Source organism: Myotis lucifugus, unplaced genomic scaffold, assembly GCF_000147115.1.
Source record: "Myotis lucifugus unplaced genomic scaffold, Myoluc2.0 scaffold_42, whole genome shotgun sequence".
In the NCBI taxonomy this organism is placed as follows: Eukaryota; Metazoa; Chordata; class Mammalia; order Chiroptera; family Vespertilionidae; genus Myotis; species Myotis lucifugus.
Genome location: NW_005871090.1, coordinates 6,864,369 through 6,877,598, shown reverse-complemented (window position 1 = coordinate 6,877,598; position 13,230 = coordinate 6,864,369).

Sequence of the window (13,230 nt, the reverse complement as noted above, 5' to 3'; positions counted from 1 at the left end):
CCTGAACAACCTAAGCAGCTGTTTGGGCCAAAACACAGCTGGGCCTTAGGAAAATGTAGAACAGCAACTTGAAGTCTGTACTTTTATTGTTTTTACCATTGCTTCTGACTGTGCTCAGTACATATTCACTATTATTGTTATAATAATAACTGGAGGCCTAGTGCATGAATTCATGCATGGGTGGGGTCCCTCAGCCTGGCCATAGATCAAGGCCTATTGGGGGACCAGCCGGCCTCAGGGAGGGACCCCGGAAGGTTGGCCAGCTGGCGAACTGATAGAGGTCTATGGGGGGGGGGGAGCAGACTGGGGGGGAGGGGCAGCGGGAGGTTGGCTGTGGGAGCGTACTGACCACCAGGGGTCAGCTCCTGCATTGAGTGTATACCCCCTGGTCAGTGCACGTCATAGCGACTGGTTGACCAGTCGTTTCGGTCATTCAGTTGTAATGATCACTTAGGCTTTTATATATATAGATTATTAGTTATCATGAGTGTTGACCAATTATTGGCTATGCTTGTATATTATTTGTTTATGTGTTTATTTATCTGCCTCCCCACCCCCACCACACTACAGCTGCCCACTAGAAAAGAAGGCATTCTCTTTAATTCAGTGCTACAGCTCCAGAGCCTAAGACAATGCCTAGGCTAGAATAGGTACTCTGCTTCAGAAATTAGAGAGTATCTCATTTCTATTGGTCTCAAATCCAAAAATTCCAGAGAAGAATTCTGATTGGCCTAACCTGGTCATGTGCTCATCCTTAGACCAATCAACTGAGGGCAGAAGGACAGAGGTCTGTTATGCAAAATGCTGCCTCTCCTCCACTGTGATGAGAGAAGGGAGAGGTGCCTGCGCCAGATAATTCCATAGCCATCCACTAGAGTTTATGATTACCCTCTCCAAACACCAAATTAGAAGCTAGTAATTTATTGACAGTATCCATTTAGAGTGATTGAGAGTCTCAGAATACTCATAATAACCTCATAATCTCAAGACTGGGATATCTTTTCTGCCACTTGTAAAACTGTGTTATATGATTTTGGCAGACAAAAAGGAGTATTGAGGAATAAATGTGAACAAATGTTCAAGCACTAAAAAATGGGGATAACGTCAATGTGTCCAGAAAATGATTGAACTGTAATTATAATTCATCAATACACAGTAAAAATACCACCGGAGACAGACTCGAAGTTATTCTGCAAATCAGGATCTCAGCAGAGGACTGCAGTTCCTGGGCCCCCTGTAGTCTCCCAGCATCCTGTCTTTGTTAAAGCATATCACCCATCTCCTCCACTGGCCTGGGATAGGTTTAGGGGATGGTTCCACATCTCATTTTTCTATCCATCTTCCCAGTACCTGCGTAGTATGCTTCACAGTAGTCACTCAATTAATAATTAGCTAAGGAATAAATGAAGGAAGGGGTGGACACAGGTTGATCTCCACAAAGGGAGGAGGAGCAGGATGCCTTGGCGTTGAAATGCACTATCCTTAAGGTAAGAGAACCCTCCCACAACCTCTCTACCTGTTTGGGGTACCCTGTATATTTTTCAAACAAGAGAAATCCCTTGGCCTCTTTGGTAGAAAATAATCTCAACATACTGGCCAACGTCTCACACCTTCTCCATTTAGTACTCCTTTGCAGATAGATTTGAGGGTGGAATCGTGTGGTTTTCAAACCCAGCTTCACTGCAGTATCACTGGGGAACTTTGGGGAGATACTCACTTTATGTCTCCTTTTGGGGTCTCAATACTTCTCTCAGAAAATGAAGAGTTAGTTGAGCCAACTTAAAAGTCCTCTGGTGCCAGAGAATGATCTGGTCCAGGTACAAATTTTCCAGGAGACACAGCAGGAGAATTCTTCCATTCTTGTCAAAAGATCCCAACCCCACCCCCCACCCCCAACCCCTCCGTAAAGCAGAGAGAAAAAGAAACTAAATTAATTTCTATCAAAAGAGAGATTCAGCGATAAAGTCTTCAGGAGCAATAGATCACCTTCTTATTGAGATATCATTGACATATAACATTGTATTCATTTGGGATGGACAACATAATGATTGAATTTTGTTAGAGGAAGCCTCTAACAAATGATTACCACAATAAGTTTAGTTAACATCCATAACCTTTCTTTCTTCTTATGAGAACTGTTAAGATTACTGTCTTAGCAACTTTCAAATATACAATATTGTTAACTAGAGTCATTATGCTGCACACTATAGCCCCAGGATTTATATATCTTTTAGCTGGACGTTTGTACCTTTTCTCCCACTTGCTCACCCCTCCCATCCCCTGCCCTTGGCAACCACCAATCTGTTCTCTGTATCTGTGAGTACAGATCACCTTTATGCACTAAACATCTACAGGCTGCTCAGCTGAGCCTGAACCTCTTTGAGCTGGTCTTAGCCCTGCAAGGCACACCGGAGGCTGTCCTTTGTTTTGTGGTTTCCTATCCTTATCTCTCTCTCTTTTGCTTTTCTTCTCTTCCCTCCTTTTTTTCCATTCTACATCCCCTCTTTCCCTCCTTCTCTCCTACTCACCTCCTATTTTTCTTCCATCAGGTACAGAAGACTTGGTAAATATGCCTCAATTCATGGCACACTTTATTGACAGTATGAAGCCTCTCTTCTATTTTATTACAATCCCCTTTGTCCCATTCCCCAGTCTCATCTACCCTCCACTCACCCTATAGAAAAACATCCTAGTGGTTTGATGTCCATCCTTTTGTTTATGTACGTTTTTATAAAATGTATATTGTTTTTGTGTTTACATAAGTAGAGCTGCGCTTTAAAAAATCATACCTTGCACAGTATTATATCTGTAAGCCCTGTCTTCATTGCTGTGGACATCTCCAGACCTCGGCCCCTGGAAGTGAGCATTTATGGTGTTTTATATGCATACACCAGTGAAGGGCATTCGGATGTCTCTAACTACCCACCTCCCACCACCACAGACCCTGGTTTCCCAGGAGCCTGAGGGAGCATTTCTTTGGGAACTATAGCCCAGAGTGGAACTGCTGAGTCATATATATGAATGTACTTCTATTTTTCTGAGGCTGATGGATTGCCCTTCAGAAGTGCTGTCCTTTTAGTGTATATGCCAGCCTGGTCTTCCTCCTGGAGAAAAATATCTCTCCCACCCCCATAAAATGGACAAAATTCCACCAATAGAAATTCCTTCAGGTTGTTAAGTCTTTTAAGTCTCTAAGGCTTCCTCTAACAAGATTCAAATATCCCTCTGTATGAAATACAGCATATGTTTTCCTTCTCTGGCTTTTTCATAAAGATCACATAAATAAACGCATCAAAGGTGCCAAGTCCAAGTGCTTTGCACATTCATGGGTGCTCAATACATTTTGATTTCTTTCCTTTCTTTGAATACATTAAAAACAAGCAAACTACTTATTAGCAGCACCTGGGAAGGGAGAGAGACTGAGATGGGGTGGGGACGAGGTACCTTTCAGAGCACAGCTGCGGGAGAAGGCAGGAGCTTAGAGTAGCAAAGCTATCATTTTCAGGGTCCCCACTGACAACAGACCCCCACCTGAAACTGATCCTTATAGCAGGACACTCTTGCAGGGCTTGTTTAAACAGGCTCTCCCCCAGGAGTTTCTGATTCAAGGACTCTGGGTGGGGCCTGAAAATTTGCATTCCCCATCTCCCCTCCTACCCACTCCCCACCCCTACCCCCACCCCGCCAAGTTCCCAAGTGCTGCTGCTGCTGCTGGCTTGGGTCACACTGCACTGCCTAAATCTCCTTCACATAACTCAGAGTCTTTAAGCTCTCTCTGGATTTTCCTTAGAAATAATCCACTCTGACAGGACAGACGTAAGATCATTTCAGGCACCCAGAATGAGTCAGTGATAGACCTCAACAATATGAACAAGCCCAAATGCACCCTGAGATTTCATTTGATATATTATTTCAATATGAAAACTCAGCAAATGAATTTTTTTATTTTGTAAATTTAGGCTGGATGAAGAAATTCACCTCCCTAACCTCTACTAAACCTATAATCTTTTTTCTATATGTATTTTCCTCTACAGGAGCATTTTCTGACAAGACTGTTCACCTTTTGAGGATTCTCAGGTGTCAAAGTATCTGGCCTTCTCATATGACACAGCTATTTTGGGCTTTACCCTGGGGCTTTCGGCCCTCTTAATAGACTCCCCGTGGCTGGTTAGAGCTAGTGGAACTGCAGAGGAACATCTGTTCCAACCTCCTCAGCTTACGGGAGTGAAGTCACTTGCCCATTGAGAAGCAATACACATAGCAGCATAAAAAGCTGCAGGACTGAAGCCTGAAGTGGACCTGGGTAGAATTCAACCTGTGCCACTCCCCATTAACCTGACCACCGAACCCATGGCATGTGTCAGCTCTGCCAACCTCAACTACTCCTTCCTAGGAATGGGCATCAAAATATCTGCTGTTACATCAAAGCCAAACTTAGTAAAGATTATTGGGCAAGTGTGGTTTTCAAACGCAGCTTCATTACAGTATCACAGGGGAACTTTAGGGAGATACAAGACCTTGTACCTTCCCCAAAGCCAATTCAACCTGAACCGCAAACCTGGGATCCATGCTTCTCAATAGCTCCTGGTGACTTTATTACGAAGTGGTGGCTCAGAAATGGCCCTTGACTGGGAATCAAGATGTCATGTTTCGGTCCAGCTGTCACTCACTTTATGTCTCCTCTTATCATTTCAACCAACCTCTTGCCCCCTCCTTCCTCACTGTTTTTCTCATTTCTTTCTTTCTTCTCACCTCTTGAAAGAAATTCTCCCTGAAAACAAAAGTGTTCTATCCCCCATTTCTATCCCTCCAGCAGAAACAAGCTTGGAATATTCATTTGAGTCCTGGTAAAATAAATCAGGTACATTTATTACACATCTGAGTTTGGAAATAGAGACATACATCTTATTTTGTTCCTAATTCTACATCTATCAGTTGCTTGGTTTTATGACATAAGTAGAACCCTAAAAATATGCTCAACATGTGCAGTTTCTCCTGTAGTTGCCCTGCATGAATGCTGAGCTGTATTTACTATGGTATAACTTACTGCCAATTGAGGCTAATAAATAAAACTTGTCATTTCTACTCCATAACCCAGAATTACTCAAATATGTCCTTGTCAAAATAACCTATGTTGAACAAGCACTGGTAAAAAAATTTTATTTTTTCCCCCTTTAATCAAGAAGAATTTCACTTCTTGGAACACAGAGCAGTGATACAATCAGAACCAACTCAGAGAAGCACTTATTCTCATTTCATGCAGCTCCTTGTGCCACTCTCAAGTTCCCTCTCCTGGAGCCTGATCATTTTCCTCTGGTCAGCTCAGAATTTTTATGAGTTTGGCTGAAGTCTTATGAAATCCAGAGCTCAAGGAGAGAAGACAAGGTGAACTTCTTTAAAAGTAACAGATCAAGACAGAGGTGAGGGTGGGTTTCTAATGATTCAACCTGGTAATATTTGAGAGTAAACTTTATGGAGTGATGTTGCCAATGCATCCTATTCATTTCAACTGAGAATCCGAAATATTATGTGGAACTCTAATTTTTTTTCCAGTTAGACATGGAAACAGAGCCACTCTCAAAGTTAAGTAGGTTATGTCACAAATAACATGACTTCAGTGTAAAGCAAGGTATTCTAAGTTTTAAAAAAATCTATGTAGTGGGCATGCCGTAAAGATTAATATATAAATATTATGTTTCTTGTCCTGATTCCATATGCCTAGGCTCACATCAAAGAGAATATAAAAAGTTGTCATTGTTTGTCTTCATCCACCTTTACATCTTGCCTATGCCAGGATGAAAGTAAGAAAGAAAGATAAGAAATTTAAGGATATGGATGTTGGTACATATGTTTATTTGATAAGTAATATCATGGTAAGTAACTAGAAAAGTGAGACTGGAAGAAAGAAAAGTTAATGAAGATAACAACAATTATCAGGTCACCATTAGGGGCAATGGGATCAGTCTTATTGGAGACATTCGGAGAATCTATGTGGAACATAGCTGAGGGGAGAAAAATCTTGTTTATTTATCCACCAACTCTTGTCCTCTTTGGCTAAGGTCACTCCTTGGGCATTCTTTTTCTAGAACTTCCTGCTGAACAAAAATCTATCACCATATGCCCAGTATCAATTTAGACAGACACATTAGAATTGTTTAACAAATATTTTAAAACAGTTATTATAAAAAAAACTTTAATGATCACTTATGAACAGACTTGAACAAATAAAAAAGTAGAAAGTCTCAGCAAAGAAATAGAAGATATAAAAAAACCAAATGGAAATATTAGGACTGAAATAACTATTGAAATTTAAAAAATCTCAAGGCATAGGCTCAATAGCTAATAGGAGGGAATAGAGGAAGTGAACTTAAAGTTTTAACAATAGAAATTATTCACTGTAAACACACACATATATATAATATATAATATAATACACATAATGTAATATGTATTATAATATATATGTACTATTATGTACAGTATAATACATATGTAATATTACCAAAATTGTTAAAAGACATAAACCTACAGATTCAAGAAGTTGAGTGAAACCTAAATAGTATAAATCCAAAGAAATCCGCACTAGGAAACATTGTAGTCAAATTTCTAAAAGCAATGAGAAACAGCAACTTACTAGTATATGTAAGGAAAAAACAAGTTGAATGGCAGCATATTTCTCATCTGAAACCACAAAAGCCGAAAGAAAGTGGCATTAACATTTTTTAAATGCCCAAAGAAAAGAACTGGAAACCCAGAGCCATATATCAAGTGAAAATATCCCTCTGGAATGAAGGGGATATCAAGAGATAGACGGGTAAAGAAAATCAAGAGAATTTGTCCCAAACATACCTATCCTGAAAGAATAGCTAAAGCATATTCTCTAAATGGAAAAGAAATGATAATAAAAGAAGTCTTGGTGCATAGGAAAGAAGAAAGAACATAGTAAGCAAAATCATGGGAAAATAATGGACTTTTCTTCTCCTCTTGAATTTTCTTCATTATGTTTTTTAGTTAAAGCAAAAATTATAACACTGTGTGATGTACTTCTAAATGTATACAAAGAAGATCTTTAAATAATTATATTCCATGCTGACAGGAAGTAACAGGATGTAAAGAGAGGTAAGGTTTATGTACTTCACAAGAACTGGTGTGATGATGGCACTAGTAGAATGAAAAAGTAAATATATATAATGTAATTCCTAGAGCAAACACTTAAAACACTTAGATGAAAAAAATTACATTCAGAAAAACTAGGTAAATGAAAAGGAAATTCTAAAGTATATTAAAGTAAACTGGGAGTAGGTAGAGGGAAAAATGGAGAAAACAAAATAAGAGAATGAATGCAAAAGATTTTAAATGGCAACATTAACCCTAAAATAGCCACAATTATGTTAAGTGTAAGTGGTTGAGTGCTGGCAGGGTGACTCAGTTGGTTGGAGCATCATCCTATACACCAAAAGGTTGTGGGTTCGATTCCAGGTCAGACCACATACCTGGTCAGGGCACTTACAGGAGGCAACCAATCAATGTTTTTCTCTCATATCAATGTTTCTCTCTCTCTCTCTCTCTCTCTCTCTCTCTCTCTCTCTCTCTCTCACACACACACACACACACACACACACACACACTCCCTTCCTTTCTCTCTCTCTAAAACAAAACAAAATAAAACAAAACAAAAATACATACAAAACAACATATCCTCAGGTGAGGGTTAAAGGCCTAAATACACTAATTAAAAGATAGAAATCAGCAGAATGGATTTAAAACACGATTCAACTTCATGTTGTCTATAAGAAAGTCACTTTAATATAATAATATGGGGAGGTGGGAGGTAAATGAATAAAGAAAGTCATATCATGCAAACATACATTAATCAAAAGAAAGCAAGAGGATCCACGTTAAATTTCCCTCTGGCCAACTGACCTTTCACTGGTTCACTGCTAGCCTTGAAAAATGGCAGTCTCACACTGATAATAGCTACAAAAATCTGTAGCCTGGAAGCTATTGGATGGAAAGATAAGGTTTAGAGCATCTTTAAGATGATAGAGAATGTCACTATTTAACTTATCTGGCATCACCTGGAAAAGCCTGACTTGTAAGATTTGCCTTCATTTCACCTGATTCAAAACTCCTCAAAGAAAAAGCATAACTATCCCCAGAGCACCCGTAAAAAAAAAAAAAAAAAAAATCAACAGATTTCCATTTTGTCATGGCAGTGTGAGCTCCATAGACCTACTTTCCAGAGAAACTGGTAAAACTTATTTTCAAAAACAAACAATTAAAGTCTTTGGAAATGGTCCTAAGAGCATCCAGCAAAGGAAGAAACATTTACTAAAGAAAACCTACTAAACCTTAGTAAGAACAGTATTAGTCTGTTGCATTTAAACCAAGATCCACTTGTTCCCTCCTCGCTCTGAGATGAAGACTTCACTCCAGACTGATGCAGCCAAAAACACAGGGCCCCTTCTCCCCTAAGCTCCCAGTAGGAGGACTATCTTCCTGGGAGGATGACACGTCAGCATTTTCCATCCTGCCTCCACCTGCTACTGAGGCTTTTCCACCTGTTACTGAGGCTGCTCCACATGTTACTGAGGCTACGTTCTGGGTGAGTGCAGTTGAGAAATGGGGGTTCCCTTCTTTCACCCACCCCAGTTATTAGGATGGAGGCTCTACTTTGGGTGTGGTTCTGTTGAGAATAATGGGGCCCTGATTCCCTTTGCTGCAGCTTATACAACAGGTTTCCTGGTGAGATTAGCAGGCTAAAGAGACATGAGGCCACTGCCTCCCCTCTACTGAGTTTTCCTAAAACAGAGGTATTACTCAGAGAGAAGGACACCGTTGTCCCTACCCTAATCTCCAGAGTCCTGACTCAGAGATTTTTGCCTGGGAGAAAAACAGGACATAAAGCAGAGAGCTCGGAATCTCTTTTGGGAACAATTAATGACTTCTAAAAGAAACTGACTTCATTTGCAACAGTGTGTGGAGAAGTTGAACCTTAAAGGCACTCTCAAAAATGATGGCATTGTGGTGAAAGGCAATTGGAAAGAGAATGGTAGTCTAGCTACTTTTCAGGGGATAACTGAAGAAGCAGACACTTGGAGGAGCCCTCCTAGTCTACCTATTGAGAGTCCTGTGAAGAGGCAGCTCAGGTGCCTTAAAAGCAAACGCATGTGAGAGTGCAGGGAGGATGCAATGACGTGGCAGCGAGAGGACACCAGGCTGTTGGCTACACATATCCTACAAGGTTAAGTCCAATGACATAGTAATGTGCTGTCTTTTACCAGTTGACTCTAACCTCCTATCCATCCTACCTCCATCTACAAGACCCTACTGTACAGCATCTCTAAACTTTTTAATATCCTCCTAACATGCCATGCACTCTCAAATATCTGTCTTTGCCTATTCCTCCTTTATTATTAATATTGACAGTATAATATACAGTATAAAGATCACCTCCTTGATGAACCCTTTTCTAATTTCAGCACCAATAATTGCAATGAATCATTCCATTCCCCTTACTCCTCTAGCATTATATTGACTTTTATTATAGCTCTTAAACACTATATTATTAAAGATGTTCATGTGGCTGCCTTTCTCTTCCCCTAGACATCTTGGAAGCAGAAAGTGCAGCATTCACTGTTATGCTCTAAGTTGAATTTTTTTAAAAAAGCTGTGGATAGTGCGACTTAATAAAAGTCAATTCAATTTATTTGAAATGGTAAGGGTATAATGTAAGTTCATACAGGATGTCTTGGGGATAGGGTCTCATAAATCCATGACTATCCTAAATTTACTTTGAGGAACAGAAGGCAATTTGGCTCTTCTCATTCCACTCTCAGACATTCTGAACTGTCAGGAATGTAGTCTTATATACTGCAGAGAAATGCCATTTGACATATTCAAATTTAAGCCCCAAATTTATACCCCAGAGAGATGCTCCTTCTAATATCTGAGGTTTTTTGTGTGTTTTTTTCCTGAGAAAGTTAAGCAAGTGGTGTTTCCTGGCAAAACAACTCAAATCCATTTACAAAGTTATGGCTGGTGTCCAAAAGTTAAACAACTTAATAATTAAAATAGTTAATTAAATAATTAAATAGTTAATTAATAAATAGTTAATTAAATAATTAAAATAGTTAATAATACTGTACTGTATATTTGAAAGTTGCTGAGAGTAGATCTTAAAAGTTATCATCACAAGAAAAAATTTGTAACATGTATGATGACAGATATATAAATACTGAATCATTATGTTAAACACCTGAAATTAGTATAAAATTATGTCTATTCATACTTCAATTTTTTTAAAAAAGACAATATATCTGTGATAATTGATTTTATGTGTCAACTTGGCTAGGCCATGGTACCCAGTTTTTGATCAAATACCATTTAATATATTTTATTGATTTTTTACAGAGAGGAAGGGAGAGGGACAGAGAGTTAGAAACATCGATGAGAGAGAAACATCAATCAGCTGCCTCCTGCCCACCCACCACTGGGGATGTGCCCGCAACCAAGGTACATGCCCTTGACGGAAATCAAACCTGGGACCCTTCAGTCCGAAGGCCGACGCTCCATCCACTGAGCCAAACCAGTCAGGGCAGTCAATACCATTTTCAGCGGTTCTCAACCTGTAGGTCGTGACCCCTTTGGCGGTCGAACGACCCTTTCACAGGGGTCGCCTAAGACCATCCTGCATATAAGATATTTATATTACGATTCATAACAGTAGCAACATTACAGTTATGAAGTAGCAATGAAAATAATTTTATGGTTGGGTCACAACATGAGGAACTGTATTTAAAGGGCCAGAAGGTTGAGAACCACTGATTTAGATGTTCTGTGAAGATTTGCTTTAGATCTGATTAACATTTAAGTCTTTATACTTTGGGTAAAATGGATTGCCCTCCACCGTTTGGTTGATCAGTTGAAAGCTTTAAGAGAAAAGACTGAGTTCCCCCGAGGAAGAAGAAAATCTGCCTTTAGACTCAAACTGCAGCATCAACTCTTCCATTGGTCTCCAGCCTGCCTTTGAGCCCCCAGGACCATGTGAGTCAATTTTTAAAAATAAATTTCTGTATCTCTCTCTCTCTGGCTAATATAATACCAAACCCTGAAATTGTATAGATATGAAAAATGAGAATCATGACAATAATATTAACAGGAAACATGTATTGAGCACTTAAATCTGAGAATGCCCTGTGCTGAAGTCTAACCTTACCTGAATTAAGTCCAATAACCTGAGGTGAGTCTGATTACGGCCATTTAGCAAATGAGAAAACTAGGGGCCACCCAATTACTTGGTAACAGATTTGGGGACTAATTCTCTGGGTTATCTGTTCTCTTTCCACTTTACAACTCTGCATGCTACATACTTGCGTAAAATAGACCTGTATTGTAGAAAATTGTCTACTTAGTACTGTAGAAAATTCAATAATTAAGAAGTTGTGGCCCTGGCTGGTTTGGCTCAGTGATTAGAGCATTGGCCCTCAGACCAAAGGGTCAGGGGTTTGATTTCTGATCAAGGGCATCTACCTCTATGGCAGGTTCGATCTTGGTCCCCGGTCAGGGATCATGCAGGAGACAATCAACTGATGTGTGTCTCTCACATTGATGTGTGTGTCTCTCTCTCTCTTCTCCTCTCCGCCCTCCCTTTTACTCTCTAAAAATCAATGGGAAAAATAGCCTCTAGTGAGGATTAAAAAGAAGAAGAAGAAGAAATTGTGGCATCAATCCATGGCACCAGAGTTGGAGCCTCAAAACAGATCCCAAAATTTATGAGAGTTTGGTTACAATTAAAGACACATCAGCAAAACAGTAAGAAAAAATAGATGATTTAAAGTTGAAGTTTAGAAGTTGACTGTTTGGAAAAGAAAATTTAATTTATCATGTCACATCTTATACAAATTAGATACTGAATGGATAAAAGAGTTAATTCTAAATAAAGTAAACCATAAATTATTCTACAGAAAAATATTTTATTAATCTTGAAATAACAGAGCTGCCTTTTCAGAGCAAAAGCAAAGCAAGACGTCAAAAAGAAAAATCTGCTGGATTGGATGAAATTTAAAAATTCTATTTCTATTCATTTCAAACTAAAATTAAAAGACAAACTAAAGGCAAATGACAACCTGGATGCATATTCCAAAAATATTATAGATCAAAAATAAAGTATATTTATCTATATATCCATATTATATATTAAAAGAATAATAGCACCCCTCAAATGGGCAAGATTATGAATAAATAATTTTCAGAAGAAATATAATAAGGACTTGTATGCATGCATATAAGCATAACCAATGGACATAAGACACTGGGGGGTAGGGGAGGCCAGGGGAGGCCAAGGGCGGGGGAAAAAAAAGGTCACATATGTAATACCCTTTGTAATACTTTAAGCAATAAAAAAAGAAATATAAGTGGCCAAAAAACACATAGAAAAATACACTATAATTCAAAAACATAAAAATGAAAAGAAGGCTATTATTTTTCACCTATCAATCACTAGTCAAAGTTAAAAAGTCAATTATAATACTGAATGCTAAAGAATGTGGCATGAAACTCATTTTCATATTGAGTAATGAACACAGTCTGTCTGGGAAGCAATTTGGCACTATGAACTAGCACTTAAAATATGTATACCCACTTAACAAATATTTACTGAGCACCTGTTATGTGCCAATTTTCAAGAACTTGAGAAAAAGCAACTTTTTTAAATGCAAAAACATGGCATATTCTTTAACCCACTAATCTTGCTTTTCTAGTCTAACAAAATAATCAGAGGTACACACAAGATTGCCAGAATGTACATTAATCATATAATTATGTACAATACAAAAATATTAGCTACAACTTAAGTATCCAGAAATAAGAAAATAACAAGTGTTGGTGAGGATGTGGAGAAAAGGAAACCCTTGTGCATTATTGGTAGGAATGCAGATTGGTGCAGTCACTGTGTATGGAATTACTTCAAAAAATTAAAAATGGAAGTGCCTTATGACCCAGTGATTCCATTTCTGGAAATATGTACAAAGAAACCCAAAACACTAATTAGAAAGAATATATGTACCCCTATGTTCATTACATTGTTATTTATAATAGCTAAGATTTGGAAGCAGCCCAAGTGCCCATCAGTGGATGAGTGAATAAAAAACCTGTGGTACATTTACACAATGGAACACTATGCAGGTATAAAAGAAGGATCTCTTACCCTTTGAGACAGCATGGAGGTAC